Here is a 15,744-nt window from a genome sequence, read left to right as displayed (position 1 = left end):
AAACCTAATAAGATTCTTTTGATATGGTATCTTTAAACTAGCATCACTTTTTTTTGCTAATCTTTTTCTATACCACAAGGGATTCAAGAACAACTGAAAACCACAAAAACAATGTGTTATCAGAAATTAAACAATATTTCTCATCAAAGGGAATAATAACAGAAAGCATTCTACACCATTACTTCATTGGAGTAGAGGATAAAGTATTGTATACGAAGACAAAAGAACTAACATAAGGTTAACTAAGGGGGTCTCAGGAAAAGAAGAAGGTATATGATGTTGGTAGTAAAGCAGAATTTTGTCAGCTATGCAGAAGTCAGAATGTCAATAAGGCAATGTATACTAACTCCAAGCTCGAGTCATTAAAACTTAAACTGAATCTCTGAGCATTTTGCTTCAGTCAATAGGTCTGTAAAATATGCTTGTCTTTCAGATGAGTGGTCTTCAGTATTGAAAAGTGTTAATATTAATCAAATAGTAATCTTTTGATCTTGAAAAACTCAAAATGGATTAAACTCCATATCCAGATAATATCTCAGCATGGTTTAAAAGGACTCTGCATGTTCGATAGAAACCAAGATAATTAATTTAGACTGTTTCATTTAAAAGTGGGGGGTGGGGGGAAGAGAGGCAAAACAGCAAACAACAGATTTATCAGCCTGCTATCTATAACTGGAACCATGCTTAAAGGAATCTTAAGTGATCTCTTTTGTGATCTATAGGTGAGGGAAGTAGTCATTAATGATTTACGATGGTTTTTAAAAACAATGGTGCGATAATAACATTGACGTGTTTAACGTCTGCACACACATCACTGGGGTGATGGTGGAGTATGATGGGGATGTGGATGGGTAAGCAGACTAAAAAGGCCAGCTAATCATTCTTAGCATGTTAGCTTAGTGTGTTTAGGGAGATTAAATTCTACTAACAGGAATCATTATATTTTACAGCTAGGCATGACCTGTGCATTCTCAATGAAATGATTTTCTAGATAAATACCTAGTGCTTTTGTTAATTTGTTCACGAGAAGGAAAAGTGGAAAAAGCATCAGTTCATTGATCTACATCGACACCTTTATATTAGAGCCATTACATTGAAATAGCTTTAACAACTGTTCGTACTGTCTTTGTGTATATATTTAAGAAGAATTTGCATTGAGAGAATGCCTTTCCCATCCCCAGATTAATCCCAAGAGCTTTCCAGCCAGTTAAGGACTTTTGAGGTGTAGTGTCTGCTAACCAGCCGATTTGGGGCTCTTGGGGCACAATGGTAATGTCCCTACCTCTAGGCTAGAAGGCTGCTACGGAAGTGTCATAATGTGTCTGAACATGTTGATTTTAAAAATATCTACAGCAGCCAATTTGTAAACAGCAGGGCCCCGTGAACAGTAATGAGACAATGAATGGATAATACGTTTTAATTATGTTGGTTGATGGATATTTGCTTTCCCTGCTCTTATTCCAATAGTGGCAATGAAATCTTTCGCTTCCACCCGAGAGGACAAACGGAGCCTCCGGCTTCCTTTTTACATCTCATCTGAAAGACTGTACTTCTCATATTGAAGCATTGGGTTAGTGACTATACTGATCCTGTGCTCAAATCTCTAGAGCAGGTGTGGAAACTACATAATCTGTTGACTCCGTGCCGAGATTGTCACCACTGAACCAAGCTGACTTTTCGAACTGAAATAGGATTCAATTTTTTTTTCAATAGCATGCAACACGGAATGTACTGCCTTCACTCTTGAGGTCCCGTTATGAATACCGTGAGCAAAGTTATCATTCCCGAGATGTACTTGCCAGTGAAATTTCATATGAAATTAACCCCCCCCCCTGCTGCAAGTGAATGGGGTCGTTTGTAGCATTCATTTATGCTATGAAAAAGAAATCTACTTCACAGTTTTCAATACAATTGGAATAATTGGAATCATCAAGAAGGTCCTAGACATGAAATTTGGTGTAAAGTTCCGAGCAAAACTGCACATTGAATGGATGGTGAAAGAAATGGTTGTGTCTCCTCAAGCGGAATTAATATTGTCAAAGTTTCAGCAATGTGAATAATGGCTAGCCTGGCGTTGATGGATGTATCAATTTCATATTAACCTCCTTTCCCTGTCACGCTTTCATAATTCCAGAATATCTTTAATGATTGTTGGGCGAAACGTTCCTCCATTAATTGGAACGCCACTTTCATTTAAACAATGATTGCCTTTACGTTTCCCCATACTGGTCCTGCAATAAATCACAGCGCTTAGCTCTGGCACCATTTTCCTTTCTGTATACATAGTAAGATGTTTTATCACGTTTAACACGTCGACATCCGTGATAAAATCACTCCAATTTTGGACTTTATTAAGGGTGCAGTTGTTCGTGTATTATCGGGACAGTCCTGCAATAAATCACTTTGAGTGTCTGTCTCTGGTGAATAAAACATTTCCTGTCCCCTTCACAGACACGCTACACTGACAAGAAATGATAGCGCATGTTGCCAGGAGTCTCTGTTTAACCGAGGTGCTTTTACAACAGACTCGTGTTTTAACCTCTTCCCTCGACCCTCCCCCTTCTCTTTCCTGCTCTGTTGGGTCGGGTGTTAAACGGGACCGAGTGTGCGGCTCCGTTCCCCCGAATGTGCGGCTCTCGAGCGTGGCTTGGGTTTGGGGAAGCGAGCTGGAACAGTTCCCGAGTGCAGCGAAGCGGCTGCGGGGACAGGTGCTGGCCCTGGCGTGTGCTGGCTGGGGGCGGGCAGCTCCGAGCAGCGTGAGGGCGATTCAGCACCACGGCCAGCTCCACCTCCGCATCCAGCAATGGCGTAGCCAGATCCGCGAACAGGTAAAAAAAATAACCCATCTCATGGCTGTGCGGACTCTGTGACACTTTCTAAGTCCTTTTGACACCTAATGGGGAATAAGGTCGTAGCGCCCCACTTGAACATCGCTGTTTACAGTTGCTGTGTTTTTCGGATTTCAGACGTAGGAACAATCAGACCTGGATTCTGAAAAGTGCACCAAGTCTGACCATATGACTATCTGCTTGCTCTCTCGATGTTCTGTTCAGTGCTTCATTGCTGCAAAATGTCAACGCGCTTTTGTGCGGTTGATTTAACACATTGGCCATGCAACAATTCATAAGCACCTCTCATTCATGTAATTACTAAACGTAAATTTTAATGCAAATGTTACTGCCCAGTCGAAGATTACCTTTTTCTTTGATAAACAGACAGGCTTTACACTACAATTCTGGCCAAACAAAAAAACCATCTCCGATTCCCAACAACTTTCAATTGATTAATATCCGGGCAGGGGTGTGATTTCCAGTCCCTGGGAATAACAGTGGCAGGCAGCTATTGTCTTGTTTCAGATGTGCGAGCTGTGATCTCAAGTTTTAGGGAGCGCATCCTTCACAAATGCTCTCCACGTTGCAGGCTTCATTACATGAAGTTGACACACCACCTTCTTCCAGTATGCTGCACACACGCGCCACTGTCGAGTGGTTTACCTAGAATTAACACGATTACGTTTCTATCCAGATTGCCTGCGGATCGAGATCCCGCGGAGCAGGCTCTATTTAAGGTGGGCCCAACGTAGACTCTGAAGGGTGCACCATTCACTCCCTGTTCCTCTGAACACCATACCCAGGGATTAAACAAACGAACAAACGCATCAGTTCAGAAAGACTGTGATATTACTGCTGGTCTGACTATACCCTTATGTGGTAAAGCCAATCTCACGTTTTTTTTTGTAAAATATTAACCTTGAGGGAATGTGACACCACCAAGGCGCCACTGTCCTGCCAACTCTGAAAGCGCCTGGGATCATTACCAAGTTGGAATCTGTTCGGAGGCTTCCGTTCAATAGTATTCATCTCTTGTTACTTGCTTCAGCACAGTAGGTGGCGCCACACAGCACATGCATGAAGACTCGAGGCTGCGTTTTGATGGGTGACTCTGAAAACCATCACTCCAAGCTCGGTCAGGCTGCATCCTCAGGGAATTGTTCACTTGTCCCATTTCATTTTGCCCAACTCATGGCGGCACCAACCTGTTGACTGGTTGCTTTGCCTGCATTCATGAAGGACAGAAAAGTGTGAAGGAAAAGGCTAAATTCCTGCACTTTGATAAACATTTGCGACCAATAAACCAACCAGCTCCAAACACATAACAGCTGCAAGCTCCGACAAACAACAATGTGCAGCGTGGGTGGCAAAAGCTCAGTGGTTAGCACTGGACCTGGGTTCGATTCCAGCCTCGGTGTGGAGTTTCTCCCCATGTCTCCATGTGCTCCCTCTGGTTGCTACGGTTTCCTCCCACAAACCAAAAATGTACAGGCGACGTGAATTGGCCATCCTAAATTGCCAGTAGCTTTCAGAGATGTATAGGTTAGGTGCATTAGTCAGGTGTAAATGTAGAGTAACAGGGCAATGGGTCTGGGTGGGTTATTCCTCAAAGGGTCCCTGTGGACTTGTTGGGTCAATACCTGTTTCCACATTGTCGGGAGTCTATGAGTCTAAATGATCTCTTAACCTGGCTCAGGGATGTGTATTGGTTAGGACACTTTGATAAACTACCCTACCTTACTTCTAACAGTAGTGTGACCTTTCTTAATACATCACCGGGTGGTGCAGTTTTGATAACTTTAGCTCTAATTGTATCTCCGACGTTGCAGCTCTCCTAAAGCAGGGAGGTGACAGTCTGCAGTTTATGTTCAAGATGCTGATGGGGTGGGCTAGGGTGGTGGGCAGGTTGGTAAATCCCACAACCTGAAGATTCAGAAGGGAGTGAGCTATCAGTGAATAGAGGCTGCCATCCAAGAGGCTGCCCATCTCCTATAGCTCCAGAAACTTTAACGCCACCACAGATATTAAAATTGTGTTTCCGATAATTTTTCTCACAGTGACCCAGCTTTGAAGCTTGAACGTTGTCACTGTCCCTCAGTGAGAAGGAGAGCTCAGGATGGGGGATGGGAGCTATGAGAGCAGAAGCCTATTGGAAAAGATGGACAGTTGTTCTAATTGGGCTGGGGTTGCATGATGGCCATTGCCGCCTCAAAGTTCAGGACCCCTAAATTAAAGCTGATGGCCTTCCACATTGACAATACATGGCTTGACCCCACTGCTTTGCAACCAGCCACTACCTGAAACCCTCCTGTCCAAATTCTTTCATGGTGCTTGGGTATCATGAGCAGGACCAATATTTGTTGCTCCAACAGCTGTTTAGAAGTTGGTGTTGAACCTCCCTGTTGAACCAATGCAGTCCATCTGGTGTGCATTGCTATTAGGAAGGGAGTTCTTGGATTTTAACCAATATAGTTCCAAATAAGGAGTAACAATATAGTTCCAAGTAAGAATGATGTATGTTTTGGGGGGCAACTGCAAGTGGTGGTGTTTCCATGCACCTGCTAAACATATCCTTTGAAGTGGTAGATGTCACAGGTTTGAGTGAGGCTGTCAAAGCGTTTTGGAGAGTTGTCGCAGTGCATCCCGTGCATACTACATATTGCTGCCAGTCAGCTCTGGTGATGGAAGGAATGAATGTTGAAAATATTAACTGATGTATCAATCAACCAGGCTACTTTAGCATGGATGGACAAGCTGAATGAATTGTTTTGGAGCAGCACTCTTTCAGGCAAGTAGAGAGTGTTCCAAAACACTCATGATTTGTGGCTCATCGAGGTGAACATTTTGTAGAGTCAAGTTGGTGAGTTACTCACCTCAGAATTCTCAGTTCTGACCTGTTCTTGTTGCCACAGTTTCTGCTCAATAGTAACCCTTAAGTTATTAATGGTGACAATTTCAGCAATAGTATTGTCATTGAATATCAAGGGAAAATGCTTATATATGGGGTGGCACAGTGGCACAGTGGTTAGCACTGCTGCCTCACAGCGCCAGAGACCTGGGTTCAATTCCCAGCTCAGGCGACTCTCTGTGAGGAGTTTGTACATTCTCCCATGTCTGCGTGGGTTTCCTCCGGGTACTCGGGTTTCCTCCCATAATCCAAAAATGTGCAGGTTAGATGAATTGGCCATGCTAAATTGTTAGGTGTAGGGGAATGGGTTTGGGTGGGTTGAGCTTCAGCGGGTCGGTGTGGACTTGTTGGGCCGAAGGGCCTGTTTTCACACTGTGAGTAATCTAATCTTAGACTCTTGTGTTGAACATGATCATTTCATAGCACTTAAGTGGCGTATATGTTATTTGTCAATTAATCAGCCTAAGCCTGAATGTTTTCCATTCTTCTTGTATATAGATGTACATTGCTTCCATATTTCAGAAATTCAAATTGCTCTGAACCTTGTGCTATCATCATCAAACATCCCAATTTTGCCCTTGTGATGGAGGGAAGGCTTAGGATATTAACCTGAGGAACACCTGGAGTGATTTCCTGGGGTTGTAATAGTTGACCTTCCACAATCATAACCATCTTCCTTTGTGCTAAGTATGACTCCAATGAATGGAGAGTTTACCTCTTGATTTTCTTGATTCAAGGTTTTGCTAGGACTTCTTGATGCTGGATTAGATCAGAAACTGCCTTGCTATCAAAACCTCACTCTCACATCATCTCGTGCCTTCAGCTCCTTACCTATTTTGAACCAAGGCTGTGATGAATTTAGAACTCTTGAGGAACACAAGCTTAATATGAGCACGCAGGTTATTTTTGCCAAAATGATGATGCTGTTGACAACCTCTTCCATTGCTTTGCTGATGATCAACACAAGGTTGATGGGATATTAAATAGTCAGGTTACATTTGTCCTGTATTTTATGAATGCAGTTTTCCACATTTTTAGATAGATGCCAGTGTTGTGGCAGTACTGGATCAGTAGGCTTGAGGGCAAAGCTGGTTCTGGAGTTCAGGTCTTCAGTCCTATTTTCAGAATATGGTCAAGGAGAATGGTCCAGTGCCTTCAGTTGGTTTTGATATGACAGACAATGAATTAAATTAGCTGAAGATTGGTATGTTTGATGCTGGGGAGTTCAGGAAGATACCAAAATGGATCAAACATTAAGCATTTTCACTTGAACAGTTGGCTAATACAATTTAGGGGCCCTCCTGTAACACAGTGGTAATGCCCCTACCCCGGACCAAAAGACACCATGTTCAAGTTCCACCTGCTCCAGAGATATGTGATAACATCTCTGAAGAAGTTGATAAGTGGAAAAATAGGCTGGCACCATTTGTGACAGGATGCAGTTGGAGTGGTGAACTTAAAGATTATCCTTTAGTTTGGCTTTATCAATCACATTCTTCTGCTGTTTGGCATGTCATAGAGTCATAGAGATGTACAGCATGGAAACAGGCCCCTCGGTCCAACTCATCCATGCCAACCAGATATCCCAACCCAATCTAGTCCAACCTGCCAGCACCTGGCCTATATCCCTTCCTATTCACATACCCATCCAGATGCCTTTTAAATGTTGCAATTCTACTAGTCCTCACCACTTCCTCTGGCAGCTCATTCCATACACGTACCACCCTCTGAGTGAAAACATTGCCCCTTAGGTCTCTTTTATATCTTTTCCCCTCTCATCCTAAACCTATGCCCTCTAGTTCTGAACTCCCCCACCCCAGGGAAAAGACCATGTTTATTTAGCCTATCCATGCCCCTCATTATTTTATAAACCTCTATAAGGTTACCCCTCAGCCTCCGACGCTCCAGGGAAAACAGCCCTAGCCGATTCAATCTATCCCTATAGCTCAAATCCTCCAACCCTGGCAACATCCTTGTAAATCTTTTCTGAACCCTTTCAAGTTTCACAACATCTTTCCGATAGGAAGGAGACCAGAATTGCATGCAATATTCCAACAGTGGCCTAACCAATGTCTTGTACAGCCACAACATGACCTCCCAACTCCTGTACTCAGTACTCTGGCCAGTGAAGGAAAGCATATCAAACACCTACTTCACTATCCTAGCTACCTGCGACTCCACTTTCAAGGAGCTTTGAACCTGCACTCCCAGGTCTTTTTGTTCAGCAACACTCCGGAGGATCTTACAATTAATTGTATGAGTTTTGCTAAGATTTGTTTTCCCAAAATGCAGCACCTCACATTTATTTAAATTAAACTCCATCTGCCACTTCTCAGCCCATTGGCGCATCTGGTCAAGATCCCATTTTAATCTGAAGTAACCTTCTTTGTTGTCCACTACAGATCAAATTTTGGTGTCATCTGCAAACTTACTAACTATACCTCTTATGCTCCCATCCAAATCATTTATATAAATGGTGAAAAGTAGTGGACCCAGCACCGATCCTTGTGGCACTCCACTGGTCACAGGCCTCCAGTCTGAAAAACTACCCTCCATCATCACCCTCTGTCTTCTGCCTTTGAGCCAGTTCTGTATCCAAATGGCTAGTTCTCCCTCTATTCCATGAGATCTAACCTTGCTAACCAGTCTCCCATGGGGAACCTTGTCAAAGTCCTTACTGAAGTTCGTATAGATCACATCTACCACTCTTCCCTCATGAATCCTTTTGTTACTTCTTCAAAAAACTTAATCAATTTGTGAGACATGGTTTCCCACGTATAAAGCCATGTTGACCATTCCTAATCAGTCCTTGCCTTTCCAAATACATGTACATCCTTGTCCCTCAGGATTCCCTCCAATAACTTTCCCACCACTGACGTCAGGCTCACTGGTCTACAGTTCCCTGGCTTGTCCTTACCACCTTTCTTAAACAGTGACACCACGTTAGCCAACCTCCAGTCTTCCAACACCTCACCTGTGACTATCGATGATACAAATATCTCAGTAAGAGGTCCAGCAATCACTTCCCTAGCTTCCCGCAGAGTTCTAGGGTACACCTGATCAGGTTCTGGGATTTATTTACTTTTATGTGTTTCAAGACATCCAGCACTTCCTCCACTGTAATATGGACATTTTTCAAAATGTCATCATCTATTTCCCTACATTCTGTATCTTCCATATCCTTCTCCAAAGTAAATACTGATGCAACGTTTAGTATCTGCCCCATCTCCTGCGGCTCCACACAAAGGTAGCCTTGCTGATCTTTGAGGGGCCCTATTCTCTCCCTAGTTACCCTTTTGTCCTTAATGTATTTGTAAAAACCCTTGGATTCTCCTTAATTCTATTTGCCAAAGCTATCTCATGTCCCCTTTTTGCCCTCCTGATTTCCCTCTTAAGTATACTCCTACTGCCTTTATACTCTTCTCAGGATTCACTCGATCTATCCTGTCTACCTGACATATGCTTCCTTCTTTTTCTGAAGCAAACCCTCAATTACTTTAGTCATTCAGCATTCCCTACACCTACCAGCCTTTCCTTTCACCCTAACAGCAATATGCTGTCTCTGGATTCTCGTTATCTCATTTCTGAAGGCTTCCCATTTTCCAGCCGTCCCTTTACCTGCGAACATCTGTGCCCAATCAGCATGTGTGCAGTCCTACGTTATAACTTCACTAGCGTTTCACCTCATTTTAAGGTGTGCACAATATTTTATTTGGTATGTCTCCTACACTATCTGTGGAGTCAGTGTTGATCCCTGGGCTTGGTGGCAATGGTAAAGTGGGGGAGAATGGCAGTGCACAAGGTTACAGGCTGTATTTGAATATAATTTTGCAGCTACTGCAGATGGTCCAAAATGCCTCAAAGTTGGTCAGTTTTGTGCCACCAGGGGGGTATGTGTTAAATTTATCCCTTTTAATATAGTGTCAGTGCCGCACAACAGCATGTTAGGTATCCTTAATGTAAGAATGGCACAGATACTGTCATAGATAGATGCAACTGTGATAGGTAGATTGGTGAGGTTCTTCCCTCTTGTTGATGCCCTCACAACCAGCTGCACACCCTGTCCAACAGATATGTTCTTCAGAATTCAGTTAATTCAGTCTTCTATGGATGTTAAAGTTCCCCTCCCAGAGTTCATGCTATGCCCTTGCCAACACTTCCTCTAAGTGATGTTCAACATGGAGTAATACTGATTCATTAGCTGAGGGAGAATGGTAGATGGTAATTAGTAGAAGGTTTACTTGCCTGTGTTTTGTTTGATGTCATGAGATTTCTTGGAGGCCTGAGTTATTGTTGAGGATTCCCAGGGCAACACCCTTTCAACTGGGTGAGACATTATACAAACGGTCATGGAATTCTTGTAGCATGTAGTATACTTAAGACTAAGACTTTAATGAATATAGGGGGTCTTTTAAAGAAGTAGTTTTAAAGAAAATAGTTTTAAGCTAGGAAATAACTATGGAGTGTTGTAGCTGACCACAAAAGAAGAAGGGCATCTGCAGTCCTTGTTTTTACCCCTCCCCCATCTACAGAAATTACACTCCACTAGCACTTACAACAATTACATTTCTATATCGCCTGCAGAAAACTACATTTCTTATTTCCCACAGTAGGTTGTATGGCCTTGTCCTGCTCCGAGCTTGAATTTATCGTCCTTTTCTAGTTTTGCTGAGAAAATGGGGGTGATACTCTAGAAGTAGTAAATTCACTTTTCTTCAAAAAAATTAATTCGACTGCTTCTTCTGGAATTTTCTCCTTACGAAATGGGGTTCCTGTTTGGAATTCAAATCTGTACTGCTGCTATCATATAGGTAAAAACAATGACTGCAGATGCCGGAAACCAGATTCTGGATTAGTGGTACTGGAAGAGCACAGCAGTTCAGGCAGCATCCGAGGAACAGTAAAATCGACGTTTTGGGCAAAAGCCCTTCATCAGGAATACAGGCAGGGAACCTGAAGGGTGGAGAGATAAGTGAGAGGAGGGTGGGGGTGGGGAGAAAGTAGCATAGAGTACAATAGGTGAGTGGGGGAGGGGATGAAGGTTTAAGGAAAGACATTCCAGACTTTAGGACAAAGACAGCTGCAGACATAGTTACCACTTGTGGAGCAAGGAAAATCAGGAAAGTGGAAGAGTCCAGAATTGAAGAGTCCAGAGATTTCAGAGGATTGTGGGGCTGGAAGGAGCATTGATGTTTGTACATTACTACAATCCTCAGAAATTTGCTGTAATAGATGAACAAATGTGGATGTTCATTAACTTTTGACAGAATTGAATAAAAATTTCCATGAAAAGGTTTAACATGGCTATGGGGCAAAGCAAGGGAGTGAGACTAATTAGAGAACTCTACAAAAAGCAGACCGTTAAAGTGGTCTGAATGGCTACCTTTGGTGCTGGCCTATGATTCTTCAAGTAATGTTATTTAATTATCTTTATCTATTTGTCCATGGGCTATGCATATCATTAAAAATGGCAGTACTTGCTGTCCATTCATTTGCTAAATGTATTTAGAAGATGAGCCACTGTTGTCCATGTGCTGTAGGTACACCCATAGTCTGCTAGAAAGGGAGTCCCAGGAACTTGAGGAAATCAACATCAAAGTAAATTAATTATGAAAGGCCACCGCAGATTAACGCAAGTGTAAGTTAGATTACTTACAGTGTGGAAACAGGCCCTTCGGCCCAACAAATCCACACCGACCCACAACCCTATACCTAACACTACAAGCAATTTAGCATAGCCAATTCACCTGACCTGCACATCTTTGGACTGTGGGAGGAAACCGGAGCACTCCAAAGAAACCCACACAGACACAGGGAGAATGCGCAAACTCCACACAGTCAGTCGCCTGAGGCGGGAATTGAACCCGGGTCTCTGGCGCTGTGAGGCAGTAGTGCTAACCACTGTGCCACCCAAGTGTTTATTGTACTGTCAGCATTTCCAGATGATTGACATTATTAGGGCACAAAGAGGCTGATTATTGATTTGAATGTTTGCTGCTCATGCTTTTGAATAGATATTACTATTTCACAGTTTAATGTGAGTAAAAAGAAAAATAATATATCTGGTTAATTTGCATATCAATACATCCTGATGGTTGAAACTGTTGAAATTTACTTCTTTTCAAATGAATGAGGTAGTTCTGGTGGGTTCTGTTGTCCACCCAACTCAGTCAATACTGAATGTTTAAGCAGTAAAGGTGAAAGTCCTCTCCTCGGGTCTATAAAATTATGCCAAGCAGGTATTACCACTCCACCATGGGGTATATTTCAATTATTTGTTCTTTAAATCTGTCACTTTTAAGAAGCATAGATTGCTACAATGCACAAGATGGTTATTCAGACCATCTCAACTGTATTTGCGTTGTACAGAACTTTAAAATTGACTCCATTCCCTTGCTTTGCTTCATAGTCCTGTAAAATATTCCTTTTAAGTTTTCATATATTTCTCTTCCAGGGGTTGCTATTGAATCTGCTTATGGGGGCTTCCCTTTCACTGCAATAACTCCCTTACAACAACTTAGCAATGTATAAAAATGCTTCCTCATGTCCTTTGGTACTTTAAGTTTGCATTCCCTACTTACCTGTCACCTTTCGTGTTACTGGTAACAGTTTCTCCTCATATTCTCCATCAAAACTATTCATAATTTTGAACACTTCTATCAAAGCTCCTCTTAGCATTCTCTTGTACATTTCCACTAGTAATGTGCAAGACTTCCACATGATTGCTACTTCTAACAATAAGAATAAATACCTTGAGTAAGAATAGCTTCCACTATAAGTTAACTTTATTTCAGGTAAGTGTGAGAAATGTGTTTCAAGTCATTTCAGTTGCTTAATTTACTCTATGGGGTGGCACAATGGTTAGCACTGCCGACTCATAGCACCAGGGTCCTAGGTTCGATTCCAGCCTCGGGTGACTGTCTGTGTGGAGTTTGCACATTCTCCCTGTGTCTGCGTGAGTTTCCGGGTTGGAATTTACCTATGTTTACAGGTGCTCTGGTTCCCTCCTCTGCAGTTCAAAGATGTGCAGGTCAGGTGAATTGGCCATGCTAAATTGCCCATAATGTTAGGTGCACTAGTCAGAGGGAAATGGTTCTGGGTGGGTTACTCTTTGGAGGGTCAGTGTGGTCTTGTTGGACCGAAAGGCCTGTTTCCACACTGTAGGGAATCTTAAAAAAGTCAGAAGTCACGTACCACCAGATTATAGTCCAACAGCTTTATTGAAATCACAAGCTTTCAGAGTGCGGCTCCTTCGTCAAGGAGTTGCCCTCCAAGAGGTGGTGATTTCAAACAAACCTGTTGGACTATAACCTGGTGTGACTTCTGACTTTGTCCACTCCAGTCCAACACCAGCACCTCTACATTATGTTTTGCTCTAAATTGAGGCTTTAGGTGGCAGTGTAAGCATTGTGTGAAATACTCTTAAAACTACAAAATGATTAATGTTTATTGAACTAGACATGCATTTCTTTAAACATTCCCAGTCACAGGATTGTTCTTTGTCATCAATACTGAAGTGTAGTATCACAGGTCACTTGTACCTTGAGCAAGTTCTGGCTCTTTGGAAAGCCTTTGTTGACAGAATTTAAACAGCATTTGGAATATTTGAGCTCTTATTTCAAGTTGCAGGTGAACTATTGATTTGTTAATTCATGTTTCAGCTAGATTACAGGACACACTAGCACACTAGGTTATTAGTGTCGTATGCCTGAAGGAAAGTCTGCCAATCAGGAGCAATCTGCAATAATTGCACATTTGGTAAATTTATGCATAGCATTCAGGTTCCTTCTGTGAAGGTGATGATCTACAACACAGCACAGAACACTCATCTAACAAAAGGACTACAATTACATAATACTCTTATTCAGGATGTGTATTCCATTAGTAGAGAAGTGTGTTTTAAATTAAATATTCCATATCCCACCTTAAAAGATAATGGGTCCTATTAATTTACATGTTTTAAAATTACCTCAGTCACTTAACTTTGGACTTGGTCCAATATCATGTTTCTAATAATTAATATCACACATCTCCTGTTAATTCTTTTATTAAAAATGGATGTAGCGAATCTTCAGTTTAGCAGGAGTCAGCTTTTATAATTGTGCAAGGGTGGGATCATTTTGAAATGTGAGAGATGGAATAAATAGGGAGAGAGTGGGCATTAGGAAACACAGGTGTCTTTGAGGTGAATTAAATATAATAACCTGTAACAGATGCAGTGCCACATGCAATTTTTAAAATGTGTGATTTTAAAATATTTATTATTCGATCTATCAAAACAAAGAGGGAAGCTGTAACTGTAGACAATGCTGTGTTTGTACATATGCTACAAACATAACTGTGTGAAACATTTATATATAGCTTACCAGACATCCTTCGAAAGTTCAATGGGTGCCTCAGACTGTCAGCCCAGGGCCTATATGACAAATCGGAACATAACAATGTTGCCACTGACAGATAGTGACACTTGGATAATGGCCTTCTTGATTGGTTTATAAACCATTGACCTTGCACATTTTAAATGTATTAATTTTGAAATAGAATGTAACATTTTCTGGAGGTTAATGACAATGTAAAATCTGTCTGGGTAAGTTGCAGATTTGATGTCACCGAAACAAATGTGCCACATAAAGCAGCAAGTGCAGATTCTGATCAGGCCAGAGGAAAAGATGACTTTCGGTGAGGCAGCCTTACTTTTCAGAAGCTGATAGCTGGTCAACCATAACTGGAGGCTACAGTGATGAAAACGATTTTTGATTGCTACAAATTCAGTCAGACCGCAAAGTGCTTGGCTTAATTCTGAGTGATGAGGAGCTCAATCACATCATATGGTTTTTGAAGAATTCAGGAACACAATTTTGGCCTTTAGCTGGAGTTTTGGATATATACTCCATCGATCTCAGTAAAGAAGCATTAAAATCACATGAGTTTCCAATCATTCTGATGAAGCTAAGTAAAAGTAAGTGACGAGTTCTGTAAGATAATGTTAGATGCCACTACTGCAGAAGATATATATCATCAACAGAAAACAGAAAGAAGCAGCAAGTTGATCAATAGATAAATTGCAAGGCTTCCAGTGTAGTTATATTACACTGAATAGGTTAAATACAAGGCTACGCAAGTAGGTGAAAAATAAATTAAAATTTATTAAGGACCATGAAATACTGTATCTGGTCTAAGGGCAACACAATGGCTTAAGGGCAGCATGGTAGCTCAGTGGTTAGCACTGCTGCCTCACAGCACCAGGGTGCCAGGTTCGATTCCAGCTTCGGGTGACTGTCTGTGTGGAATTTGCACATTCTCCCCATGTCTGTGCGGGTCCCCTCCAGGTGATCCGGTTTCCAAAGATGTGCAGGCCGGGTGAATTGGCCATGCTAAATTGCCCATAATGTTAGGTACGTTAGTCAGAGGGAAATGGGTCTGGGTGGGTTACTCTTCGGAGGGTCGTTGTGGACTGGTTTGGCCAAAGGGACTGTTTCCATGCTGTAGGAAATCTAATCTAATCTATATTCTGTGCTCAGCAATTAAAAATAAAGGCATCAGTCTTTATTACACCTACTGGCTTTCTATGGAATTTGCATTGGAACTTGAGGCTAGTCTAAAGCCAGTTATGCCAAACACCTTGTATTGTGTAAATTTAAAGTCACCCTAGTCTTCGTCTCTCAGTAGAGAGAGAGATGACTGGTGTTGGTTTCACCTGAGGATCACGTTGCCTGAGACCAGGAGTGAGGTTGAGGAAGTGTGACCTTCATGGAGATCTCAGCCAGTGTGGGAATTGAACCCATGTTGTTGGTGTTGTTCTGCATTGCAGAGCAACCAGCTAGGCTAAATGGCCTCAATATTGTGTCAGGAATCACGAGCCTGCATGAAAATGGCAAGCAACTGTGTGTCTCTTCAATCAGATTGAAAATAATTATTTCTGAGGCACAGAAGGGGGAGTTTTACTTTCAAAACTGAAACATGAGTGAGCTTGAGAACTTGGGATTTTGAAAGCAGTGGGGACGG

The 15,744-nt window shown here is 42.1% G+C and overlaps 1 protein-coding gene across 1 annotated transcript in view; it reads left to right on the top strand.

Annotated features, from left to right (window-relative positions):
• Nucleotides 1-2,633: 2,633 nt before the first annotated feature.
• The window catches only part of LOC122559526 (metabotropic glutamate receptor 8), a 447,166-nt gene continuing 434,055 nt past the window's right edge, over nt 2,634-15,744 (top strand). Inside the window, exon 1 of the mRNA XM_043709129.2 lies at nt 2,634-2,828. The gene's annotated coding sequence lies outside the window, so the exon portion shown is untranslated. The remainder of the gene's footprint in view (nt 2,829-15,744) is intronic.

This window comes from Chiloscyllium plagiosum, unplaced genomic scaffold, assembly GCF_037043375.1.
Source record: "Chiloscyllium plagiosum isolate Xiang-an unplaced genomic scaffold, Cpla_swu_hap1 HiC_scaffold_19, whole genome shotgun sequence".
In the NCBI taxonomy this organism is placed as follows: Eukaryota; Metazoa; Chordata; class Chondrichthyes; order Orectolobiformes; family Hemiscylliidae; genus Chiloscyllium; species Chiloscyllium plagiosum.
The sequence above is the reverse complement of the archived record's forward strand: the minus strand, read 5'-3'. Positions and strand labels throughout refer to the sequence as shown.